The sequence below is a fragment of the Miscanthus floridulus genome, chromosome 7 (genome assembly GCF_019320115.1).
Source record: "Miscanthus floridulus cultivar M001 chromosome 7, ASM1932011v1, whole genome shotgun sequence".
In the NCBI taxonomy this organism is placed as follows: domain Eukaryota; kingdom Viridiplantae; phylum Streptophyta; class Magnoliopsida; order Poales; family Poaceae; genus Miscanthus; species Miscanthus floridulus.
This window is the reverse complement of record NC_089586.1, coordinates 104,057,909-104,069,378: the sequence shown is the minus strand read 5'-3', so window position 1 is coordinate 104,069,378 and position 11,470 is coordinate 104,057,909. Positions and strand designations below refer to the sequence as shown.

Below are 11,470 nucleotides of genomic sequence, written 5' to 3'. Positions count from 1 at the left end.
GAGTGCATCAATACATTTAACGGGATCATCCCATTGATAATATATTGGGGAGCATCCGACAAGGGGTAACGACATGTTCTCGTTTAGCAAGTTTTTGTGAACATTACTTGTTTGTTTCTCCTTTGGAACCTCGTAGGGTGGAAGAGGCACTTGATGATCCGGATTGGATGATAGCCATGCAAGAGGAGTTGAACAACTTCACTCAGAATGAAGTCTAGTCCTTAGTGGAAAGGCCCAAGCAAAATGTGACTAGAACCAAGTGGGTCTTCTGCAACAAGCATGATGAGCATGGCATGGTGACAAGTCACAAGGCAAGGTTGGTGGCTCAAGGATTCACTCAAATTGAAGGCTTGGATTTTGGGGAGAGCTATGCATCGGTGGCTAGGCTTGAATCGATTCGTGTTCTACTTGCCTATGCCGCTCATCATGATTTCAAGCTATATCAAATGGACGTGAAGAGTGCATTTCTCAATGCCCCCCTATTCGAGTTGGTATATGTAGAGCAACCATCAGGCTTTGAAGACCCCGAGTATCCCAACCATATCTACAAGCTCGACAAGGCACTCTATGGGCTCAAACAAGCCCCTAGAGCTTGGTATGATTGCTTGAAGGATTTCCTACTCAAACAAGGGTTTGAGATAGAAAAGGCCGATGCTACTTTATTTACTCACAAAGCAATAATGATATCTTTGTTTGCCAAATATATGTCAATGACATAATATTTGTAGTAACTAATGTGGCTTTTTGTGAGGAATTCAGTAGGATTATGATAAATAGGTTCGAGATATCCATGATGGGTGAGTTGAAGTTCTTTCTTGGATTTTAAATCAAGCAACTCAAGGATGGCACGCTCATAAGTCAAACCAAGTACACCAACGAAATGTTGAAGAAGTTTGACATGGACAAAGACAAGCCCATCAAGACACCTATGCCAACCAATGGACATCTTAACCTTGATCAAGGAGGAAAGGGCGTCAATCAAAAGGTATATCGCTCCATGATTGGATCCCTCCTTTACCTTTGTGCATCTAGGCCCGATATTATGCTTAGTGTGTGCATGTGTACAAGATTTTAAGCTAATCCAAAAGAATGTCATTTGATGGCCGTTAAGAGAAATTTTCGATATTTAGTGCACACTCCTAATCTTGGCTTGTGGTATCCTAAAGGTTCCACTTTTGAGTTACTTGGCTATTATGATTTGGATTATGTCGGTTGTAAAGTAAACCGAAAGGACAGCACTGGGACTTGTCAATTTATTGGTAGGTCTTTGGTGTCTTGGAGCTCTAAGAAGCAAAACTCTATTGCATTATCCACTGCCGAAGCCGAGTATGTGGTGGCCGATGCATGTTGTGCCCAACTACTTTGGATGAAGCAAACTCTCAAAGACTTTGGTTGTGAGCTAACCAAGATTCTCCTTCTGTGTGACAACGAGAGTGCCATTAAGTTGGCAAACAATCCCATTAACCAATCTCGAAGAAAGCACATAGACACTTGTCATCACTTTTTGAGAGACCATGAAGCCAAAGAAGATATCGCAATTCATCATGTGAGCATCGAAAAGCAACTAGTCGATATCTTCACAAAGCCCTGAGATGAGTCAAGATTTTGTGCTTTAAGGAGTGAGCTAAATATCATTGATTCTCGTAATATGGCTTGATGTCTTGCACATGCTTTGTTTGAACTAGCTAGGAGAAAAGAATTGTGAAAATAATGTGTGACACTTTCAAAATCTAATTTATAGTTTTCATATGTGACTATTGCTTTGTGGAATGTTTGACACCTAGTCACATGTGAAAATGATGTGTCCATCATATTTTTACCCCATATGGCATGGTGAGCTCAAGGTAGGACGTTTTTGAAGTTTCCTATGTCAAAAGTCCTGGCGTCCATCGGATGTTTCAACAGCTGGAAGTCCTGGCTCTTGGGTCGGAACTTCCGACTACCAGAAGTCTTGGCTCAGGCTAGAACTCTCGATGCAGATCTAAGTGGATGGCTCTTTAACCATGTCCTTTTGACCTAGGGTTCAATATTTTACCACACTCATGCCATCGCTGCACCGCCCTACGCTGCTACCCCGTGCCCACCCCTATGCCGCCGCCGCACTAGCACCGCCGTTGCCCACGCGCTGCCCATCGTTCCCCTAGCATGCCCTCCCTCCTCCCTCCACTCCTCACCTCTCATCGTCATCGCATGGCCATTAAGGTGTGGTGCATGGTTGTCATCGATCTGCCCATGGATTTGAGTGAAGGACGTCGTGCTCGCTGTGGTTTTTGACATTTCTTCATTCTCTTCTCTTTCTCAAGGTACAACTTCCATGGCTTTCCCTAACCCTAATTCCAATGTACCTTTGTTTTCATCTCTTTTCTTCCTCCCTCTCTCATCCTCTACCTTCCTTGCATGAATGGTTGCGTAGATTTGGAGCCCCAGGTATGGATTGGCCACCAAAGTGTGCTAGAAGTCCTGGCTTCAAGGCTGAAACTCCTGACCGCTAGAAGTCCTAGCTCTTGGGCCAGAAATCCTGACCGTCAGAAGTCTCAGCTCTAGGGCCAAAACTGTGGTAGAACCGCTCAAAATAACATGCTTTTAGAGGCGCTCGTGTTCCACTAGACACTAAGCACCTTGAAAACGAGCTACATCGGACAGTTCCATCGAGCACACCCTAAGGGAGAACTAGAAACAATCCATGTTTTTATATCCAAAATCCAATAATGAGTATGAGCTTATAATACTTGGAAATAATCCATTTTATACAACAAGAGTTCTTAGAAGTTATTTATTACAATACCAGAGTTCAGAGTGCGATAATTAAACAACGAAATGAAAGTAAACATCTATCAGAAACAAAACAAGGATCCATCTATGCCCACCAAAAGAATCCTCTATTGAAGAGACACTTAGAGTAGTTTAGAACTTTGTTTTTCCTTTGGCCATAATATTAAGGGGGGTATGGACTAGTAGCTTGACCTAGGTGAGTCTAGTGAGTTAGGTATGGTACACAATTGTCAAATCTAGCACTAGGTAGCTCTGGAGTAGCCCTAAGGTCAATTGGAGCAAACTTCATTCACATATGATTTCGAGTTGGAAGCGAATGGAGGGTTAAATGACTGACCGAACGTTGGTTTGGTAGTGACCGGACGCTGAAGGGTGAGTCTGGTTAGTTCATTTGATCAATTGGAGCCGTCTGGTTGTGATCGGACACTGAGTGAAATGTGATCGGACGCTGGGTTCCTGTGTCCGATCAACTCTAGAGAGGTTCTAGAGAGGGAAATTCTTGATCAGACGCGTCCTGTCTGTGCTGACCAGACGCTGGTCAGGATCCAGTAACTGACCCAACACTAAATAGCGAAGTGACTGAACTTTAGGCGCCAGCGTCCGGTCAACATCAATAAGGTTCCAGAGAGCAGTTTTTGTGACCAAATGTAGGTCAGAGTCTGGTCAGAACTTAATGGCTCTTTGTGACATAGTGGCTGGGATAACTGACCGGAGCGTCTAGTCATCCTAACTAGAGCGTCCGATCACCCCACAGAGTGATGACTCAGCCTCCAAACATTATGTTTTGAATGAGGGGGTATAAGAACTTACTCCACTCGTCCAAAGGAGGTCTCTTTCCCATTTGTTCAACTGAGAAACACCCTTGAGAGTGCAAAGGAGAGCAAGAGCCTAGTGAGGTGATTGAGATTTGAGAATCCAAGATTAAGACCTCATTAGGGCAAGGAGAGTAGCAAGTGTGCATCCACCCTTCTCATTAGGCTTGTTGTGGTCAAGTGAGAGTTCGTGCTTGTTACTCTTGGTGATCGCCATCATCTAGACAACTTGGTGGTGATTGGGAGTTTGGTGATCATCCAATGGAGCTTGTGGATGACCCAACTCAAGTTGTGAGCAGTTGTGGGTGAGTCACCGTGACAGAGTATCAAAGAATTGGCCCATAGAGAGCACTTGATCCTTGTGTGGATCAAGGGGTAGCTACACCCTTATGCGGGTGCTCCAACGAGGACTAGTGGGGAGTGGCGACTTTCTGATACCTCGGCAAAACATCGCCGCATTCCTTCTCCTCTCTTTACTTTAAGCATTTATATTTGAGCAATTCATTTCTTATTTTTACATTCTTAGAATTGTCATGCTAGAGTAGAATTGGAACCTAGGGTATAAAACTTTTGTGCGGTAGAACAATAGAAACACATTCTAGGCACAAGGGGTGAAGTGGGCGAAGTGTAGGATTTAATTATTGCAAAGAATTTTAGAATTAGCCTAATTCATCCCTCCTTTTGGGCATCTTGATCCTTTTAATTGGTATCAGAGCCTTGTGCTCACTAAATTAGTCTTAACCGTCGAGAGAAAGATGTCCCACGGCGATGGACCTCCTCCTATCTTTGAGGAAGATGATTTTCCTTATTGGAAAATCTACATGGATGCTTACTTAGAAGCTCTAGATGTTGAAATTCTTAGAGCCGCCTCCCAAGGTTTCCCAAAACCTAAAGATCCTACACACCTTCAAGGCGATGAGGTCAATTATGGGAAATGGAAGGCAAAGGCTAGAAATACCATCTTTAGAGGCCTTTGTAAAGATGTGTTTAACCGTGTGCGAAACCACAAGGACGCCCATGCACTATGGTCAGTCATTTGTGCGCTCCATGAGGGAACAAAGAGTGAGCATGAGGAACACTATCATCTAGTGATGAAAAAGTTTAATTCATTTGAAATGCTTCCGAAAGAAAGTGCTAATGAAATATACTCACGCTTGAATGTCAGAGGAAGTCAATGGGCTTGGACTCATACAAATGCAACCATCCAATGTTGTAAGAAAGATCTTGAGTGTCCTCCCCATTGACAAATATGGGTATATTGTGACTGTGCTCCATCAAGGTGATCTTTTCACCGCTACACCAACACAAATATTGGGAAAGATCAATGCACATGAAATGTATATGCACATCACACCACAAGATGGCTCTTCCTCCACCAAGAAGAAAGACTTGGCATTCAAGGCTAGCCAAGAGAACAAGGGCAAAGCAAGAATTGAATATAAAAGCTCAAGTGATGATGAAATTGATGATGCAAGTCTTGCTCTCATGGTGAGAAGAACCGCCAAGATGCTTAAGAAGCTCAACAAGAACGGTGTCAAGTTTGACGGCAAAAAGAAGTTCTTCACTAGCAATAGAAGGAAGCCAATCTCCGAGATGGATTGCTATAATTGTGGAGAACTTGGTCATCTAGCTCATCAATGTCCCAAGCCCAAGAAAGACAAGTACAAGAAGAAGTACAAGGGTAAGAAAGATGACTCAAGTGATGAAGATAATGATGAGAAGAAGAAAAACAAGCCATACAAGAAGAAGGATGGCAAGAAGAAGGATTTCCACAAGAAGAAGAAAAATGGCAAGGCATACATCGTTGGTGATTGGCTCATGGATGTTGATTCATCAAGTTGCTCATCCGATGATGATAGTGAGAACAAGAAGGTGGTCGCTATTATGATTGACTCTTCACTTTCTTCACCGACACCACCGCCATCATCCTCTACACACCTACGCCTTATGGCCAAGGGTGAACGAAAGGTATCAAATGATGATGATAGTAGTGGTGATGATCATGCTAGCAATGATGATAGTGATAATGATGATGAATTTGAATCACCCTCCTATGATGATCTTATCAAGTTGCTTAACCAATATACTAAAATTATTAGAAAGACAAGAGCTAAAAATGAAAAGCTAGAATTTAAGAATGACTCACTTTTAGCTAAATGTGACATAGCGGAAAAAGCTAGTGTTGAGCTTAGAGAAAAAAATGAATCTATGTCATCCAAACTCAAGGAGCTCAAATCTTCTAAGGAGCTTAAAGAAAACATGATAAACTTGAGGGGATACATAATGAGCTCATCACTAGCTACAATATGCTAAAAGAAGAGTATACCAACCTCAAGGTTAATCATGATAATCATGTTGTCTCTCATGAATTTTTATCCAATGAGCCACATGATGCTACTAACCATATTGTTAAGATTGATATAGCTACATCATGTGATGATTTGATTATTGAGAGCATTGAGCAAGGTTCTAGTAGTAAAGGCAAGCAAGTGGTTGAGTCCGACAACTATGATGAGTATGTCAAGATCAAGAATGAGAATGAGAAGCTCAAGAAAGATCTTGAAAAGCTATCAACCACCAACACCATAGTGATAGAGAACCTTGACCATGATAGTGATCAAGCTCTTGAGAATGAGCTGCTCAAAGAAGAGAACAAGAGACTAAAGAAGGAGAAAAATCATGATGAACTCAAAGAAGAGAACAAGAAGCTCAAGTTAGAAAAAGAACATCTCAAGACCGGCTTGAGCAAATTTACAAGAGGTCAACATCTTCAAAGTGAGCTATTCATGAACACCGTCATGAAGATGGATAGAAGTGGAATTGGGTATTTGGCACATCAAGAGACGAAGGCTCAAGCTCAACACCAACAACAACACAACTCAAAGCCAAAGCCAAAGAGGTGTTTTAAGTGTGGACAAGAAGGTCACTTTGCCCATGAGTGTCAAACTCCACCACCACAACCCTTACCCAAGCATGCTAGACCCTTTGCTTTTGATGCTCATTACATGCTTAGAAAGGATTCTAGTGGAAAAATGAAAGTTATGTTCTTAGGATCTCCCAACAAGAATAGGCCTAAGAAAATTTAGGTTGCAAAGTCACTTGTTGAAAAAGTCAAGGACCCTCAACAAGTTTGGGTCCCTAAACAAGCTTAATCTCTTGTGTGTAGGTGAACTACAAGACTGGTGGAAGTCATTAGGTAATTGATAGTGGTTGCATTCAATATATGACCGGTGATCCTTGTATGTTCACCTCACTAGATGAAGAAGTTGGTGGTCAAGAAAGAATTATATTTGGTGATAATTCAAAGGGCAAAGTCAAAGGATTAGGTAAAGTGGCTATATCAAATGATCATTCAATCTCAAATATGCTATATGTTGCTTTATTGAGCTTCAACTTGTTATCCATTGGTCAATTGTGTGATCTTGGCTTCCAATGCTTGTTTACTGAGAAGGAAGTGATTATATCTAAGAAAGATGATGATCAAGTTATATTTAAAGGATTTAGATACAACAACCTATATCTAGTGGATTTCACCTCCAAAGATGCTAACTTGAAGACATGCCTACTCACCAAAACATCACTTAAGTGGCTATGGCATAGAAGACTTGCTCATGTTGGGATGAGATCACTCAAGAAGCTTATGAAGAATGAATTGGTGAGAGGGTTGAAGGATGTAAAATTTGAGAAGGACAAGCTTTGTAGTGCATATCAAGCCGGCAAGCAAGTTGCAAACACTCATCCTACAAAAGCTTTCATGTCAACAACAAGAGTGCTAGAGCTCCTTCACATTGACTTATTTAGACCAACAACTTACAAGAGTTTGGGAGGAAATTTTTATTGTCTTGTGATTGTTGATGACTACTATAGATATACATGGGTGTTCTTCCTTCATGACAAGACCGAGGTTGCTTCATGTTTCAAGAAATTTGCCAAGAGAGCACAAAATAAGTTTGAAGTGAAGCTCAAGAAGATAAGAAGTGATAATGAAAAAGAGTTTGACAACACAAATATTGAAGCTTATTGTGATGAAGTTGAGATCAAGCATGAGGTCTCCGCAACATATACTCCTCAACAAAATGGTGTAGTTAAGAGAAAGAATAGAGCACTTATCATACTTGCAAGAATAATGCTTGATGAGTACAATACACCCAAAGCTCTATAGGCAGAAACTATCAACACCGCATGTTATGCATCCAACTGCCTATTCCTTCAAAAGTTTCTTGGTAAGACACCTTATGAGTTGCTCAATGGGAAGAAGCCAGACGTCTCTTTCTTACGGGTGTTTGGTTGCATATGCTACATCTATAAGAAATGGCAACACCTAGGGAAGTTTCAAAGACGTTGTGATATTGGCTTTTTTGTTGGTTACTCATCAAAGTCCAAAGCATATAGAGTATTTAATCATGCCACCGGCTTGGTTGAAGAAACATATGATGTGGAATTTGATGAATCTAATGACTCCCAAGGAGCACATGAGAATCTTGATGATGTAGGTGATGAACCATTGAGGGAGGCCATGAAGAACATTCTGGTTGGAGATATCAAGCCTAAAGATGATGAAGATGATGTACAGATGATTGATCCACCTTCTTCATCAAATGTGCTATAAGATGGTGATAAAGATAGGAGAGTAGAAAATGAAGATACTCATGTCTCTCATGATCAAATGGTGGCACAAGCTCAAGATGTTGATGGTTCACAACCTCCCCCTCAAGTGGTTGATAGAAGAAATTCACCTCTACTACAAGCTCATCCATAAGATCTCATCATAGGGAGTCCTTCAAAGGGTCTAATGACTCGCTCTCAAAAACTTGCTTCATTTATTGAACATCACTCTTTTGTCTCTTGTGTTGAACCTAAGAATATATAAGAAGCCCTTCAAGATTTGGATTGGATAAATGCCATGCATGAAGAGTTGAACAATTTCACTCGCAACGAAGTTTGGACTCTTGAAGAGCGATCACAAGGTGTAAGAGTCATTGGAACAAAGTGGATGTTCCACAACAAGCAAGATGATCAAGGCATTGTAGTGAGGAACAAGGCAAGACTAGTTACAAAGGGGCTCTCTCAAGTTGAAGGGTTGGATTTTGGAGAGACCTTTGCACCGGTTGCAAGACTTGAAGCCATTCGTATTCTCCTTGCATATGCATCGCATCATGAAATAAAATTATATCAAATGGATGTTAAAAGTGCATTTTAAATGGCTTCATAAATAAACTAGTCTATGTTGATCAACCTCCTAGGTTTGAAGACCCTAGATATCCTAATCATATTTATAGGTTGTCTAAGGCGCTATATGGGCTTAAGCAAGCCCCAAGAGCTTGGTATGAATGCCTTCAGGATTTCTTTATTGAGAATAGGGATGGCAATAGGGTGGATTTGGATCGGGTGGAGTCTCTGTGCACCCAAACCCGAAACCCAAAACCAAAACCCAAAACCGCACCGAACACCGATTCGAGTGATAATCCGTCACCAAAACCAAACCCACGGGTACCCGAAACCCGAATGGATACCCGAAACCCGCTTTGTATGATAGCATAATAAGAGAAACAAGGACTTTCTATAAACATATGCATGATATATATGCACATATTCACATGTATAAACAAGAGGCAACAAATAATAAATATTTTCATAAGTCAACTTAGAATAAATTTAATAATATAAGTAAACAAGTTATTATTAGCATATTATAAAACATGAGTTTTAATTCCAAATGATTTATTTCGGATATCCATTGGATATCCACAGGTGGAAAACCAAACCCGATTGGTTTTGGGGCCCCAAACCCGAAAACCATGGGTGAGAAATCATCCCCAAACCCAAACCCGCAAGACCCGAAACCCGTGGATATCCGACCCAAAACCGCCCCATTGCCATCCTTAATTGAGAAGAGCTTCATCATTGGGAAGGTCGACACCACACTATTGACCAAGAAGCTTGATGGAGAAATCTTCATTTGTCAAGTATATGTTGATGATATCATCTTTGGATCATCAAATGAAGATTATTGCAAAGATTTTGGTGAATTGATGTCGAAGGAGTTCGAGATGTCAATGATGGGAAAGCTTACATTCTTTCTTGGTTTTCAAGTCAAGCAAATGAGAGAAGGGATTTTCATCTCTTAAGAGAAATATACAAATGATCTTCTCAAGAGGTTCAATATGGATGAATGTAAGCCAATCATGACACCAATGCCATCTAATGGACATCTCGACCTAGATGAGGGAGGTAAAATGGTTGATCATACTCTCTACCGCTCTATGATTGGTATCTTATTATATTTGATAGCATCTAGGCCCGACATCATGTTTAGTGTGTGTATGTGTGCTAGATTTCAAGCTAATCCTAAGGAAGCTTATTTAGTAGCCATTAAAAGAATCCTTAGGTACCTTAAGCACACACCAAATATTGGTCTTTGATATCTCAAAGGAGCTAGATTTCAACTAGTTGGCTATTCTAATTCAGATTATGCTGGTTGCAAAATTGATAGAAAAAGCACATCCGGAGGGTGCCATTTGCTTGGTAGATCACTAATGTCTTGGTTCTCCAAGAAGCAAAATAGCGTGGCTTTGTCCACCGCCGAAGCGGAATACATTGCAACAGGTGCCTGTTGTGCACAAATAATTTACATGAAGCAAACTTTGCTAGACTATGGTGTAGTTCTAGAAAATGTACATCTTTTATGTGACAATGAGAGTACGGTAAAGCTTGTTAATAATCCGGTTTAACACTCTTGCACCAAGCACATAGATATCCGCCATCACTTTCTTTTAGATCATGTTGCTAAAAATGATATATCACTAGAATGTGTAAGGACCGAGGATCAATTGGTGGATATCTTCACTAAACCGCTAGATGAGGCTACTTTTTGTCGGTTGTGGAATGAGCTCAATGTGCTTGATTTTAGTAACTTCACTAGAAAATGAGCTTGTGTTGTCCCTTGCATTGCATTATAATATACAACATGTTTAATTTTTGGTAATACATTTAGGGCTTGTCTAACATGGTTAAGATAACCGCCGAAAAGCGTATGAAGAAGCTAAACCTTGGATCAAACTTGACAAGCAACTAGAGTTAATTTCAAGTATTGCATTGCATATGCATGTATGTTGTTTTATCATTTCCTTTCAATTACCCTTTTATCGCCTATTTTCTTAAAAAGAAGTACAGGCTAAGGCAAAATATCTTGAAATTTTTGAGGGTTTGAGAGAGATCACTCACCTTAGTCCCAATTGGTGCTTATTTAGGTCTTATTGAAGTTAGGACTTGATCGGGAACAGACAGTGCGAAGGAACAATGAAGATTTGCCAAAAAAGGGTGACCGGACGCTGGACCAGACACTGCTTCCAATGTCTGGTCAGTTCGCGGGAGGTGAACTGTTGCTGCACAGGAGTGACCGGATGCTGAAACAGTGATCTTCCTGTGTCTGGTCAGATGGTGTCCCTGCATCTGGTCAAGCAAAGAAGGCACTATCAGGATTGACCGGACTCTGGCTACGTTCGGTCAAGGTTAACCAGACATGTCCGATCGTGACTTGGGAGGTTTTGGACCTCTCCGTTGTCGACTAGACTCTGGGTGGCAGCGTCCGGTCATTTCCACCAGAGCGTCCGGTCAGTAGAAGTCGTGTGGATCTAATACTCCTTTCCATTTCCTTATCTAACATAGGGGCCACCATACTTATATCTAATCGCCGTATGTTTTTTCACCACCATAACCTAATCTAGCATCGCCTCATCCTACCACTACATGCCTACCCTAACCCTTGCTGACTTTGTCATCGCTACAGCACAGCCACACCCGTGCTAGCGCCTGGTCGACCATGCACTACCCGTGCCGCCTGTCAGCATTGTCTGCCCACGCCGCCTAACCATGTTACCTGCCCA

The 11,470-nt window shown here is 41.4% G+C and overlaps 1 pseudogene; it reads left to right on the top strand.

The window, feature by feature from the left end:
- The first annotated feature begins 898 nt into the window (after positions 1–898).
- LOC136465996 (secreted RxLR effector protein 161-like) lies at positions 899–1,591 on the top strand (annotated as a pseudogene).
- The last annotated feature ends 9,879 nt before the right edge of the window (positions 1,592–11,470 follow it).